Genomic DNA, 14,477 nt, shown 5'->3' with positions numbered 1-14,477 from the left:
TGTATTTCTGCAGTGTCTGTTGTCACTTCTCCTTTTTCATCTCTAATTTTATTGATTTGAGTCCTCTCCCTCTTTTTCTTGATAAGTCTGGCTAATGGATTATCAATTTTGTTTATCTTCTCAAAGAACCAGCTTTTAGTTTTATTGGTCTTTGCTATTGTTTTCTTTGTTTCTATTTCATTTATTTCTGCTCTGATCTTTATGATTACTTTCCTTCTGCTAGTTTTGGGTTTTGTTTGTTCTTCTTTCTATAGTTCCTTTAGGTGTAAGTTTAGATTGTTTGTTTGAGATTTTTCTTGTTTATTGAGGTAGGCTTGTATTGCTATAAACTTCCCTCTTAGAACTGCTTTTGCTGCATCCTATAGGTTTTTGGTCATTGTGTTTTCATTGTCATTTGTTTCTAGGTATTTTTTGATTTCCTCTTTGATTTCTTCAGTGATCTGTTGGTTATTTAGTAACGTATTGTTTAGCCTCCATGTGTTTGTGTTTTTTATGTTTTTTTCCCTGTAATTGATTTTTAATTTCATAGTGTTGTGGTCAGAAAAGATACTTGATACGATTTCAATTTTCTTAAATTTACTGAGGCTTGATTTGTGACCCAAGATGTGATCTATCCTGGAGAATGTTCTGTGTGTGCTTGAGAAGAAAGTGTAATCTGCTGTTTTTGGATGGAATGTCCTATAAATACCAATTAAATCTACCTGGTCTATTTTGTCATTTAAAGCCTGTGTTTCCTTATTAATTTTCTGTTTGGATGATCTGTCCATTGGTGTAAGTGAGGTTTTAAAGTCCCCCACTATTATTGTGTTACTGTTGATTTACTCTTTTATAGCTGTTAGCAGTTGCCGTATATATTGAGGTGCTCCTATGTTGGGTGCATATATATTTATAATTGTTATATCTTCTTGGAATGATCCCCTGGTCATTATGTAGTGTCCTTCCTTGTCTCTTGTAACATTCTTTATTTTAAAGTCTATTTTATCTGATATGAGTATTGCTACTCCAGCTTTCTATTGATTTCCATTTGCATGGAATATCTTTTTCCATCCCCTCACTTTCAGTCTGTATGTGTCCCTAGGTCTGAAGTGGGTCTCCTGTAGACAGCATGTATATGGGTCTTGTTTTTGTATCCATTCAGCAAGCCTGTGTCTTTTGGTTGGAGCATTTAATCCATTCACATTTAAGGTAATTATCGATATATATGTTCCTTTGACCATTTTCTTAATTTTCAGGGGTTTGTTTTTGTAGGTCCTTTTCTTCTGTTGTGTTTCCCACTTAGAGAAGTTCCTTTAGCATTTGTTGTGGAGCTGGTTTGGTGGTGCTGAATTCTCTTAGCTTTTGCTTGTCTGTAAATCTTTTGATTTCTCCATTGACTCTGAATGAGGTCCTTGCTGGATAGAGTAATCTTGATTGTAGGTTCTTCCCTTTCATCACCTTAAGCATATCATGCCACTCCCTTCTGGCCTGTAGCATTTCTGCTGAGAAATCAGCTGTTAACCTTATGGGAATTCCCTTGAATGTTATTTGTCATTTTTCCCTTGCTGCTTTCAATGATTTTTCTTTGTCTTTAATTTTTGCCAGTTTGATTACTATGTGTCTCAGCGTGTTTCTCCTTGGGTTTATCCTGTATGAGACTCTCTGCACTTCCTAGCCTTGAGAGGCTATTTCCTTTCCCATGTTAGGGAAGTTTTTGACTATAAGTTCTTCAAATATTTTCTTGGGTACTTTCTCTCTCTCTTCTCCTTTTGGAACCCCTATAATGTGAATGTTTTTGTGTTTAATGTTGTCCCAAAGGTCTCATAGGCTGTCTTCATTTCTTTTCATTCTCTTCTCTTTATTCTGTTCCACAGCTGTGAATTCCACCATTCTGTCTTCCAGGTCACTTATCCATTCTTCTGCCTCAGTTATTCTGCTATTGATTCCTTCTAGTGTATTTTTCATTTCAGTTATTGTATTGTTCATCTCTGTTTGTTCTTTAATTCATCTAGGTGTTTGTTCTTTAATTCTTCTAGGTCTTTGTTAAACATTTCTTGCATTTTCTCGATCTTTGCCTCCATTCTTTTTCCAAGGTCCTGGATCATCTTCACTATCATTATTCTGAATTCCTTTTCTAGAAGGTTGCCTATCTCCATTTCATTTAGTTGTTTTTCTGGGGTTTTATCTTGTTCCTTCATCTGGTACATAGCCCTCTGTCTTTTCATCTTGTCTGTCTTTCTGTGAATGTAGTTTTTGTTCCACAGGCTGCAGGATTGTAGTTCTTCTTCAAGGTGGTTTTTCTAAATAAGTAAAGGGCTGTGTCTATATATACAAGAGCACAATTGCTTTGACTGATGAATGTGGAACAGAAAAAAATAACTGATACTTAAATCACCAACTGTGATCTAAGCAGGATGAATCCAGATACAGAGAAAGCCTTTCTCATTTGCTGAGCAAAATGTTGAGTTTGTGTGCAGAGGTTTACACATAGGGCCTGAGTGAACTGATTTGCTCTGCATAATAAAAGAATGAAGAAAATGAAGCTCTTTGGACAAACCAGGGAGGAAGTGAGATAAAAATCAGAGATGAAAAGGAGAGGAGAGAAAGAGGAAAAGAGAGGAGAAATGATTGTTGAAAAACTCACAAAATACCAATCCAATGAGTGCTGCGTGTGGATGTTTCATGGAAACCAGTCAAGAGACCACATTTTCTACATGGGTTGATAAAACACAAAAAAGAAACTGCTTGTACAGTCCCAGGAGTTGAAGGCAGAGAGTCAATGAAGATATAAGTCTTCAGGGATTGCCAGAAATCATGGGGAGTTTATTAGGTTCTCACAGGTCGTGAAACTGGGGAGATGGAAACCAAGTTTAGTGTACTATCAGAGAGGTGCAGGAAGGCACCTCTAGTTGTTTATCCCCCAAACGATATTCATTCATTTATTCAAAAAATATATATTAAGTGCTTGCAAGGCACTGTGCCAGGTTTTATGATATGGTAACAAAACAAAAATCAAAAAGCTCCTGGTCCTTCTTCATGGAACTTACAGTCTTGTTCAAAGCAGACATCGGTTACAAATGTTGGTAGGTATTTCAAATTAAATATTAATGTGTGCTTGGAGGTCAGACCATGAGAACCATACAGACTGTGTGAGCCAGGGAACAACTTCTAGAGAAGTGACCCTTAAGCAGAAGCCTGCAAAAGGAGGAGACATGAGACAGGGGAAGAGGGAGTGAGTCACATGTTGCCCAGCTCTGAAGTGGGAAAGAGTGAGGTACATTAGAGGCACCTAAGGAAGATCAGCTGGTGGAGCAAAAGTCAGTGAAGTATTAGTGCAACATGAGGTCAGCCAGTGCAGGGGCTCATCAGTCTTGTTACGTTTGGAGTTTTTAACCCGACAGCAATAGCAAGTCATTGCAGAATTTTTGGCAGATAATATAAAATCACAGGGTTGGTTTTTTAAAGAGCTCTCTAGCCTTGGTCCAATCAGATTGGAAATGTCTTACCTTTTGCAATCTCCTTATCTTATGTAACAACCGCTCTAGTGAGGTTTGCATGTGGGTTAATATTCAGTTCCTTTGTCTTTCTACCCTTTAGGATGCCCAAAAGGATTCTTTGGGAAGAGTTGCAAAAGGAAATGTAACTGTGCCAACAATGGCCATTGCCACAGGGTGTATGGTGCCTGTATGTGTGAGCCAGGGCGCTATGGGAGGTTTTGTCATCTGAGTAAGTCACAGGCACGAAATTTTCTCTCTGTGTGTAAACAAAGAAGCTTAGAAAAATACTGAAAATACTTTAGTGTCAACTGAAAGGAAGACACCCAACATAAGAGCTGTGAGCTTAAGTTTTATTCAGGTTCTTGCTGAAGACTAGAGCCTAGGAGACAGCGCCTCAGTTTGCTTTGAGGAAACTGCTCCAAAGAGGTAGGGGAGAAGCCAGTTTATTTATATATATTTTTATCCTCCCATACACATCTCATTTAATTTTAAAGTTGACTTAACTGGCACCACACCTGCTGCATGATATTATACATTATCCTTTACTTACATAAAATAAAATGCCTTATATATTATTAAAGAGGAAGTGCAGTAATATGAAATAGCCCATACATTTTAAAAATGTTATTGCCAAGTGATGTAAATCTGCATCTCTGTAAATGACATTTTAAGGTAATTAAAAAAAAACACTCTTTCTACTAAAATAAAACACTCTTTCTACTAAAACTATATATATATATATATATATATATATATATATATATATATATATATATACACACACACACACACACATACATGTTGGTAAAAGAATCTGGATTCATTGAAATTTTTCCTGAGATATGCACCTAGCCATCTAAGAGCCTGTTTATCCAAAGCACAGAGTGCCTCATCCTGTTTTTCATCCTGGATTCCCCTCAGGGTACACTATTCGTGCAGTGGGTTAGGACTTAACCCTTGTAGAACTGGGTGGTAAGCAGCACATCTCTGTTCTTCTTTGCTCATATTAGACAAAAGAAGAGAGTAAAAAGTATAACATATTTTTATGGTCATATTGTATATATATATATATATATATATATATATATATATATATATATATATATATGATGATTTATGCTCTAATCTTTATTTAGCCTCCTTACATTATAGAATCTATATTTTGATGAATGAAAGAAAAATATTTCTGGAGTCTTTCCATTTTTGTCCTAGTTAGGTTTACCTTGATTATTGAGAAAGTGTTGTTAATATTGGACGTTCCACACTTTGTGAAAGTTGAATATCGAAGGCCCAGTACAAGTATCTTTTATTTCTGGGTTCTAGTGCAAAACAATATCATTCCCTAAAATGTCTTATTCATTTTGCATTTTAGCCAACAATCACATTCTGCAAAAGATGTGAGAAAACACAATCACCAATAAATGATTCAGCTCATTGGTAACTTTTAAGCTGTCCCCCAGTGGGACAGCTCTGAACACCTACCGACCATCCCATCTTGAAGCTGTGTGCAAGTACCTGTGAGCCTGAAACAGTCTGTACCTCGCTCCCCCACCTATTCCATATGCCTGCCTCTGAAAATCCTTCCTGAGTGAACCTCAGTAATACCATGACCCTTTTTTAATAACAGAGACCTTCTAGAGTCTTATATTGTATTTTTAGTTGAATGTCCATGGACCTTATCTACTTAAGAAAAGGCATGCTCCTTAAAAACAGAGAGTAAATTGTGAATTCCCCAATAACAGAGCCAGTGAAGGCATCGCAGAAAACTGAGCCTGAGTCATGAGGAAAGGCTTAGACAAGCAAACGGAAGAGAAGGGGAGAAGACATGGGTAAATGAGAAAATGGAGATGCCAATGGTAGTTCCAGAGCATCAGATACTTCCTGGAACATGCCAAGGGAAGAAAACTCACCTAGAAACAAAGATAGCATGACTTCTGTTATTGTTCCTCTAGGGTAACAAGACACTCCCCATTTTTTAGTAATAATTTTTGAATATTTTATAAGCTAATGCCAGACGTTTTGGCAAAAACATTTAAGTCATAATTTATCTACTCAAAAATTTAAAAAGCAGATGGTGGTGGTGGCAATGGTGGTTAGCATTTGGAATGTGACCCTCTTTAGAAAATCATACATACTCCAGTTCTTCAGGACTCTTATTGCTCAGACTTGAGGCTTCATTTATTAATGTCACTTGTCTGGCCCTAAGAAGCTTGAATTTGCAACCCTATGTTAGTTTTCTAGAGCTGTCGCAATAAAGTACCACAAATTGAGTGCCTTAAACAACAGAAATGCATTGCCTCACAGTTCTGGTGGCTGGTAGTCTGGGATCAAGGTGTTGGCAGATCATGCTCCCTCTGCAGGTACTAGGGAAGGATCTGTTCCAGTCTCTTCCCTAGCTTCCTATAGTTCTTTGGCTTGTGACAGCAGAACTCCAACATTCTCATGGCATTCTCCCTGTGTGAGTGCCTCTGTGTCCGAATTGCTCCTATTGATAAGGATACCAGTCATATTGGATTATAAGCCCATCCCACTTCAGTATGACCACATCTTAAATAGTTACATCAGCAAAGACACGATTTCCAAATGAGGTCACATTCTTAGGTACTGGAGGTAAGTACTTCAACATACGCATTTTGGAGGATACATTTCAATGCATAGCAAATCCTGAGAAGACACTAGATTGCTAAAAAAAGTTACTTCTTCCACTTTTTCTTTTTTTGTAAGTATATTTCTCCAGTTCTATGTTCTTAATGTACCCAACTGTCACATTTAAGTATTCCATGGTGTCTGAGTTGTCCCCTGAACCACTGTTCTACAAGCTGAACCAGAAAGAGTAAGTAGGGCATGGAAGCCAATCTAAGGAGGTGAGCGCTCTAGAATGAGCACGAGGTCCACATCAAGGAAGACAATAGCTCTGAGAGAACCTGGGGGCTTGGTGGGTCTGGGAAAGGACTCAACACTAAGAAGATGCAGGAAGGATGACAGAGGTATCTTATAATTTATCATCCAAATAGAATACTATTAACAGTGAAAAGGAGCCCTGTTAATAATTCTGTTCTGCTTTAAGGGGTAACTCTGTCCCTGGCAACTGAGACAAAGACCACCCTCCATGGTGGCATTGTAACCACCACTTCAAATTAGCTCTGCTAATAATAGCAAATATTAGCAGATGCTAATAATTTCCATCCATCAGAGAGTCAAGTGGTTTATTTTTGTTCTCTCCAAGCAGCTGTTCACAGCAAAGCCTATATAGGTATATAATATAATTATTTTGATCCTAGAGGGCACTTGAAGGATCTTTTATTTGAGTCCTGTAGACACTTGTAACGGGGGAGAAAAAATTGTCAAGAGTTATATTTTGGAAAGGGAATTGAATTACTATAACTACTCTAAGAGAGAACTAAGATACGGTATGTTTTCCTGAATGCAAAGGTGGGACTTCCTCAAATTAGAATTCCTGTGCTGATTAGCATCCCTAAAACTCAAAGTCATGGGGAAAATAGTGAAGGAAAAGCGAGCACCATTTGCCAAAGATGTGGCCAAGAAAATGCTGTCAGGATGAAAGTTTTGTGTCATCTACACGATGTAAAATTATTTTGGATTACCGTATAATGAAAGGGAATGAAAACAATGGCAAGCTTTCCCATCAATGCTTGTCCATCATCGCCACGCTGCGGCAGGATGAATACGGGGCCTGGCAGGCCTTAGCAGTCCTTGGAGAATATTAAATACAGGCATCAGTGGAGCGCATTGAGAAGCAATTTCTCTCCCGGAAGCCCTAAAGCCTTTTAAGTAGTTCAGGCTTCACTGTTTCCATCCAGTTGCCAAAAAGCAAATAAATTGCCTGATTTGAAAGACATTTGTTTCCCTAATTTTTTGGAAGTCAGGATGATCCCCTTGTTTTACCCATAATCAGGCCTCACAGAACTACATGCCTGTGCACTAACAATGTGAAAGAAACAAAGCATGGTTTTCAGGTGACCGGGTTGCCTCAATCTGCTTGCAGACTGTCCCAAGGGAGCTTATGGAGCTGGCTGCTCTTCAGAATGTCAGTGTGTGGAGGAGAACACCCTGGAATGCCGTGCCAAAAATGGCAGTTGCACCTGCAAATCTGGTTACCAAGGCAACAGATGACAGAAAGGTATTATCTGACTATAAATTTTCTTTCTTCTCTAATAACAATGCTCAGCTTTTGTTTAGCACCATACGATCATTGACTAGTTAATCCACCAGAGTCCTCAGGAGAGCAGTAAACTTTATTAATCCCCTATTTGAAGGTGAGGAAACTGAGACATGGGGCAATAAAGTCATTTAACCTTGTTTTCTTAGCCTCTGATGTTAGCTGTCCCCTTGCTGACTTGAGCAAGGGAAGAAAGATCACATTGCAGAGAATCTTATCCTAAGGAGATGAGAGCTGGCCAATCATTCTTTGAGCTTAGCTAATCAAGTAAGGGCTGCTAGCTTCCAGAGTTAAAGAATCATTTTCTTTATATCTAAAGATAGACTATTCAAATAAATACAAGAGAAACCATAGAAAATTTTTGGAAAATTTAAATATGGCTATCAGTTTGGTCCTTCCTCAAATTTCTAAACAATTTCTTTATAAATCTATAAAGGTTTATGTGCAGCATAATTCCAATGATAAGTAGCATGTATAGATATATATGTGTGTGTAGGTGCATATAAACTTTGGAAAAAAGTATTCCAAGATGTTAGTAATGGCTGTCTTTGGTTCATGGACTCATGGAATGCTTCTCCCAATGCATCTACATGGCTCTCTCATTTTCTCAAAAACTTGTATTTTACCTTTTTCACTGAATCTTGTCAGTACCAACCTACTTAAAATTGCAACTTGCCAAGTCTCCTTGAACTTTTGCATTTTTCCAAAGTGCTTACCATATACTCTAGTTATTATTATTATGCCTAATATTTATTGCCTGTCCTTCCTGCTAGAAGCTAAGCTCCAACATGGGGAGGATAGCTATTCATTTTTTTCACCAAAGTATCCCCAAACTCCTAGAACAATCAGGACATATAGAAGTTACTCAATAAGTATTTTATTAAGTGAATATATAAATGTGAATCATCAATTTTTGTTCTTTATTCATTTTTCTCATATTATACATTCTGAATTGAGCAGGTGTTACTGTATTATTTAGGGGAAATTATCACAGCATTTTTTTTCTCTTCAATACACAGCAGAACTGAACATATAACAAATACAATTATCGTAACTAATGACAAGTGAACTTTTTGCCTTTGAAGTGATCCAAAGCAATCTTGTTTAAAATCAGGAGAGAGGGACTTCCCTGGCAGTACAGTGGTTAGGACTCCACGCTTCCACTGCAGGGGGGTGCAGGTTCAATCCCAAGTTGGGGAACTAAGATCCCACATGCCATGTGGAACAGTCAATGAATAAATAAATAGATAAGTAAAATCAGGGGGGAGATAATAGGTTTTTAAGGAAGCTGTCATACTGTTGGGTCCACTTACAAAGGCAGGGACTGGGGTGGGAGGTTGTTCTTGGCTCTCGTGTATTACATGTTCCTCCTTGCATTGTCATCTTCAAAGGATCTGCAGGGCTTGTTCAAGCTGACTGAAAGGGAGTAAGGGTCTTCTAGGTTGCCTGTGGCTGTGGAATTGGCTATGGAACTACAGTATGTGAACAGCAATGTTCATCAAGATTTTGTAGAGATTAGGGCTATATATATAGCTGGATTGTGACTTTCTAGGCAATGGGGAAGAGAAGTTGGGGAAACAGAAGGCTGACATTACACGAATGCATTTAATATGGTATGAGCGTGGGTCCCATTCCAATATCTAAGCCTCCTGCGTCAACTGGTTTTTAAACCTAGAGTCAGCCCCTTATTCATTCGCCCCCTAGAGAAGTCATGCCCTAGAAGTCAACACATGGGAGACAATACCATATACACACACCTGGGTAAAGTTAATTTACTCTGATAACATTTTCTCAAAGCAACTGCTGAATATAGTATATTGGAAAATGCTTCTGAGATTCCCACTGTGAAGGAAAATGAGTTGAAAGTATATGTAAATCAGCAAAATAGAGGTCACCATCATCTCAGGAAAACATATTATTTTTCAGTCAGATAACTTTGTCCAATTCTGATATTTTTGTCTAACCACAAAATGAAATTATGACTCAGACTGGAGCGGGTGAACGGGATCGCCATGATTGGCAGCTGAAATCAAGGCAAAAAAAGCTTCCTAAGTGTCATTGCATGATGAAAATCAGACCTGTTGTTCTTCTTTCTCTTTTTAAAAGAGTGAACTAGCCCAAGTGCTCCTAGAGCCAGACATATCTTTAAAAATCTTGACTCCAGACCTGTGTCTAGATTGCAGATGAATAGTTAATTAAAGACTGCAAATTGTTTCAATGGCACTAATGAACAGTACTCTCCACAATCAGCACCAGGCCTTATTTAGCCCATCAGTGATGACTTTTAAGAGCAGAAGAGCTGGTTTCTGTACTAATCTGTGAAATAGCAAAAAAGAGAGAAAGAGAGAAACAAAACAAAACAAAAAAATGGTGTCTTTGCCTTGTTTTGATTAGTTTGTTGCCTGGGGTATTTTGGACCCCAACTGCAGGCAGACCTGAATGTAGAGGACTCTGGCCCAGCAAGCCTCCTGAGTCCATCTAAGGAGGCCTGTTCAATCTTTGTGTCACCATCAAAAGGACAGATTTTTGTTACAGTAGTTCCACACTGATGGCCTTGAAATTTTGAACACCGGTGGATCTCTAAGAGCAGGTTAATTGACTTGAAAAGTGCTGAGTACTTAGTATTGTAACATAAGTTGGGGGTAGTGGCTGAGAGCAACAGTTTCACAAGTCAGATCTGGATTCAAATACTGACTTTGCTACTTATTAGCTGTGTGACCCAGAATAAGTCACTTAGCTCCTCCAAGCCTCAGTTTCTTATATAAATGGAGATAAAGTTGCTTATGTCATATAGTGATTTTTATGGAAATGTGAGCTAATTTATGTAAAGTTCTTGGCACAGAGGAAGTGATCAACAGATAGTAGCCAGGAATTGTATGAATATCCCAGAAAATTTAATAATTCTGTTATTCAGAGATTCTGCTTAGGACAAGAAGATACTTAACAGCCCAATTTGGTTTGATGTAACTTTCTGTAATTGTCACATGTGTAGGAAAGTTTCACTGTTTTTCCTGTGTTGAAAACATGCTTTCCTCCAGATTTCTAATTCCAGTGGTTTCAGCGGAGGCTGAAACCTCAGTGGTCCCTGTAGCATCAGCCATCCTTTTCTAGTTCAAAGGGCATCCAACGAAGCAGCACAGTTCCTCTTTCTCCACCTTATACATTGCCCGCTCTTATAAAACACACAAATTACAAACCTCCTGGGTGATTATTCTGGCTTACGAAATAAGCAAAGACTGGGAGAACAGGATTCAGGTAAGCATTTGGGGACAGCTTCCCAAGCACTACACCTCCCAAGCTTCCTTTACAAATTACATCTCATTTCAGATTTTGTGTGTACAACTGCCTCCAAAGATATGTATCAAAATTGCTTCCATTGTTACATCTGTAAAACCACATTTTTAGCAAAAAGCCAACCTCTGTATCCGTGTTTCCAAAGTGACAAGATATGGCACCATGTTGATTTCTTCAGGGAATATTTTTGGAAGTGCTATAAATCCTTAGAGGCTACTCTGTTTCTTTCTTTGCAGCTCATACACACTCACCTGCACACACACACACACGCACACACTTCCAACTCACTTAGACAACACCAGAAATCTGGGGCCACCTTGAGATTTATTACAAGTCTTAGCTCCTTTCTTTCTCTCTCATTTTATAAGCCTGCCCTAACGGCCTCTGGGGACCAGATCGTCCATTCTCCTGTGGACCCTGTGAGAATGGAGGTCAGTGCAACAAAAAAACTGGAAACTGTGAGTGTCTTCCTGGTTACATGGGAAAAACCTGTACCATACGAAAGTCATTAACTTAGGATGACCAACAAAGTTATTAAAATTGTTAGCTTTATAAATGCTTTTTAAAAACTGCTCTATGAGCTATGATAGAAGAGAATATGTTTAAATTACCTATTGTATAACAAACATCCCAATACTTGGTAACAAATCCTGCCAACAACAATTTATTATTTTTTTGATTCTGTGGATTGATAAGATAGTTCTCCTTCTGGTCTCACCTGGAAACACTAGTGGCTGCTTCTAGCAGGTAGATTAGCTGGGAACTGGGCTTGACTAGGCTTCTCAATCAGGGGAATCTGGCCTTTCCTATACATAGCACTTCCACAAGGTTAGCTTGGGCTTCCTCATTGCATGGCAGTCTCAAGACAGCAATCCAAGAAAGAGCATCCCAAAAGTGGGAAAGCAGAAGGTACAATGCATCAAAAAGCATACCTTCAGAAGCCACACATAGTTACTTCTGCCACATTCTATTGGTTAAGTCATAAGGACATACAGATTCAAAGGAAGGAGAAAGAGATTCTACCTCCTGATGAGAGGAGTAGCAAAATCTCGTGGCAAAAGACCTGCAAGCTGGGAGATATTGTTGCAGCCATCTTTGGAACCAATCTATCATAACATACTATTTAAAGTTATACTGAAAGGCACTTTAAGAATCTGCTAGACTGTATTTATCATTCTTGTCAGAGAGAGAACAGATTATAGACTGATAAAAAGTGATTAGTTAAACTCAATCTGCTTCAAAGAGCCAGTAGAACTACTTCCTTGCTACCTCTTTTTCTGCTTGTGATTCTTACATAACCTCTGTTAACTCTGACTGTATTGCATTCTATACTCCATCCACACTGAAACAGAGTAACCTGAGAACAGCTGTGGGCTGGATGGTAATGATGGTATTTTTACATTACTATTTCAAATGTGTCTGATAAAGGTTAGTGAAAGTCTGTTGTTTGGATTGTCTATGATGTTATGAGGTGCGAACAGTGATCTGAATTAGCTTCCAGTGCTTAGAACTTTCTATAAACCAACAAGAAAATAAAACCAGAAACTTAAACATAAATATAAAAAGTAACACCAGGATAGTATTTAGCACTTAGCCAATCATCTGATCATTTGGGAAAATGCATTACTGCTCCTAAGGATAACCCTCAAGCAAGAGTGATAGGACAAGGTCGTTGCCTGATGATTTTTCTGGATATAACTAGATCAGTTTAGGACTGTCATTCTGGCACTGTTGACAGGCCTTTCAACAGTATAAAAGTTTGCTGGTGCAGCAATTGGCTATCCCTAACCTACTTGTTTGCTTTAAAAAAAAGCTTAAAGATAAGAATTTACATATTCAAAAGGTAGTTACTTGCTATTTCCACAGTGAAGTGACATTTTCTCTTGTTTAACTCAATTTTAATGGAACAATTATTAAGCAGATAGTGATATATCTGTTCCAATTGTCAGGTGATATAAATACACTATTTAGAAACAAGTGGAGAGATAAACTGCTCATTCTTTAAAATATTAATTTTAATAGTTATGTTACAACTCTTCCAGTCTAAGATTTCAAAACCCAGGAGAATATATCATGATAATCCTGAGTGATTTTGGGTGACAATTCTAATTGTATTGTCAAACTGATACATGAGATAATGTATTGAATTGGATAGGCAAAAATATTCCCCAACCTCTAGTACCGTTCAACTTTAGTGTTATATGCTATCATCTGATTTCACAAACAAAGGTACAAACACAAATTATATAATCATCATAATAGGATATTTAGGAAAATAAATGGAACAAAAAGATAGGACTCATTAAAAATGCTTCATGTATACTCCACAAGGAATGTGTGTGCCATTTAAAAAGGGGCTTATGTTTGAAGAAAAGTATATAACATTTTTCTAAATACCCTGTAAATGGTGCTTACAGAATTTTAAAACAGTTATTCTGCATAATGAACTTAAAAATACTTATAAGCTATACAAAGTAATATGTTTTAGAGGCAGGAGAGACGAAAAAGCTATTTCTAAAGATATTGGCTTTATATAAATTCCAACTTCTGGAAGTTATAAATACAAATACTTGGGCAAAATAATTCTTTTTTAAAAAGGGTTTTATTTCACTGTGTGAAAACTCTCCGGATTATGGTAGATTGTATTTTTTTCTTTCTGCTTCCTAGACAGTATCGGGGTTGGGGGCTGCTATGGCTGCATGGACACTCATACCCTTGATGAGAATGTTATCGTCTCTGAGAAAGTTTAGCCTCATATATCAGGCCTTTTACCAAATCATCTCAGAAGTGATCCCAACTTTTTCTTTATCCCAGAATTATTTATAATAGTCAAAGTACAAAATAAAAATAGCCTAAATATCCACCAGAAGGAGAAAAAGTAAACAAATCATATAACACATCAGTGGACTATTCTGAGGCTATTAAGATTCATGTTTTGGAAGAATGTGTAATGTCAGGAGAATTGACATTAAATTGACATTAAAAGTTGTGTATAGAGAATGCTCCAAATTTGTAAAAACCTGTATGCACGTATGTATGTGGAAAATTGTAGTAGAAAGGACAGCAGTTGTTAACAGTGGCCATATCTAGACAGCGGGACTATTCGTGAATATTTTTCTCCTTTTTATACTTCTGTCGTTCCCTTATGTACTACTTTACTATTTTTCCCCTTTACAAGGGAGAAAATACATCATCTTCAGACCAATCAGTTACTCAATATCTAAGTAAGATAGTTGTCTGTTCTTAAAGTATTGTCTGGTGTTCTTAACTGTTCCCATACAGTGAAGATGTTTTTTCTTCAGTCTAATTGATCTTGTTGCTCTTTTAATTTAAGACTGTTTTTTCCTGATTCAGATGAGGTGGATATTGAGCATAGCTTGGCAGCACTACTAAAATGCTTTAAAAAAAAAAAGTGATAAATGAAAGAACATAGTAATGTTTCCTCTGGACACTTCATTTCCCTTTTTCCAGAAATCTTATTTTCTATCCCTCAGTCATTGTTATTACTTCTCTGAATTCTGCCATGTTTT

At 37.5% G+C, this 14,477-nt stretch overlaps 1 pseudogene across 1 annotated transcript in view; it reads left to right on the top strand.

Annotated features, from left to right (window-relative positions):
- LOC309805955 overlaps window positions 1-14,477 on the top strand; it is a 193,352-nt pseudogene that overhangs the window by 136,454 nt on the left and 42,421 nt on the right. The window contains exons 10-11 of the transcript in view: window positions 3,574-3,702; window positions 7,480-7,614. The product of the transcript in view is annotated as an uncharacterized misc_RNA (transcript). The remainder of the gene's footprint in view (window positions 1-3,573; window positions 3,703-7,479; window positions 7,615-14,477) is intronic.

Source organism: Mesoplodon mirus (genome assembly GCF_964341445.2).
Source record: "Mesoplodon mirus genome assembly, chromosome: 6".
Classification (NCBI taxonomy): domain Eukaryota; kingdom Metazoa; phylum Chordata; class Mammalia; order Artiodactyla; family Ziphiidae; genus Mesoplodon; species Mesoplodon mirus.
Note: the sequence above shows the minus strand (reverse complement) of the source record. Positions and strands in the feature narration are given on the sequence as shown.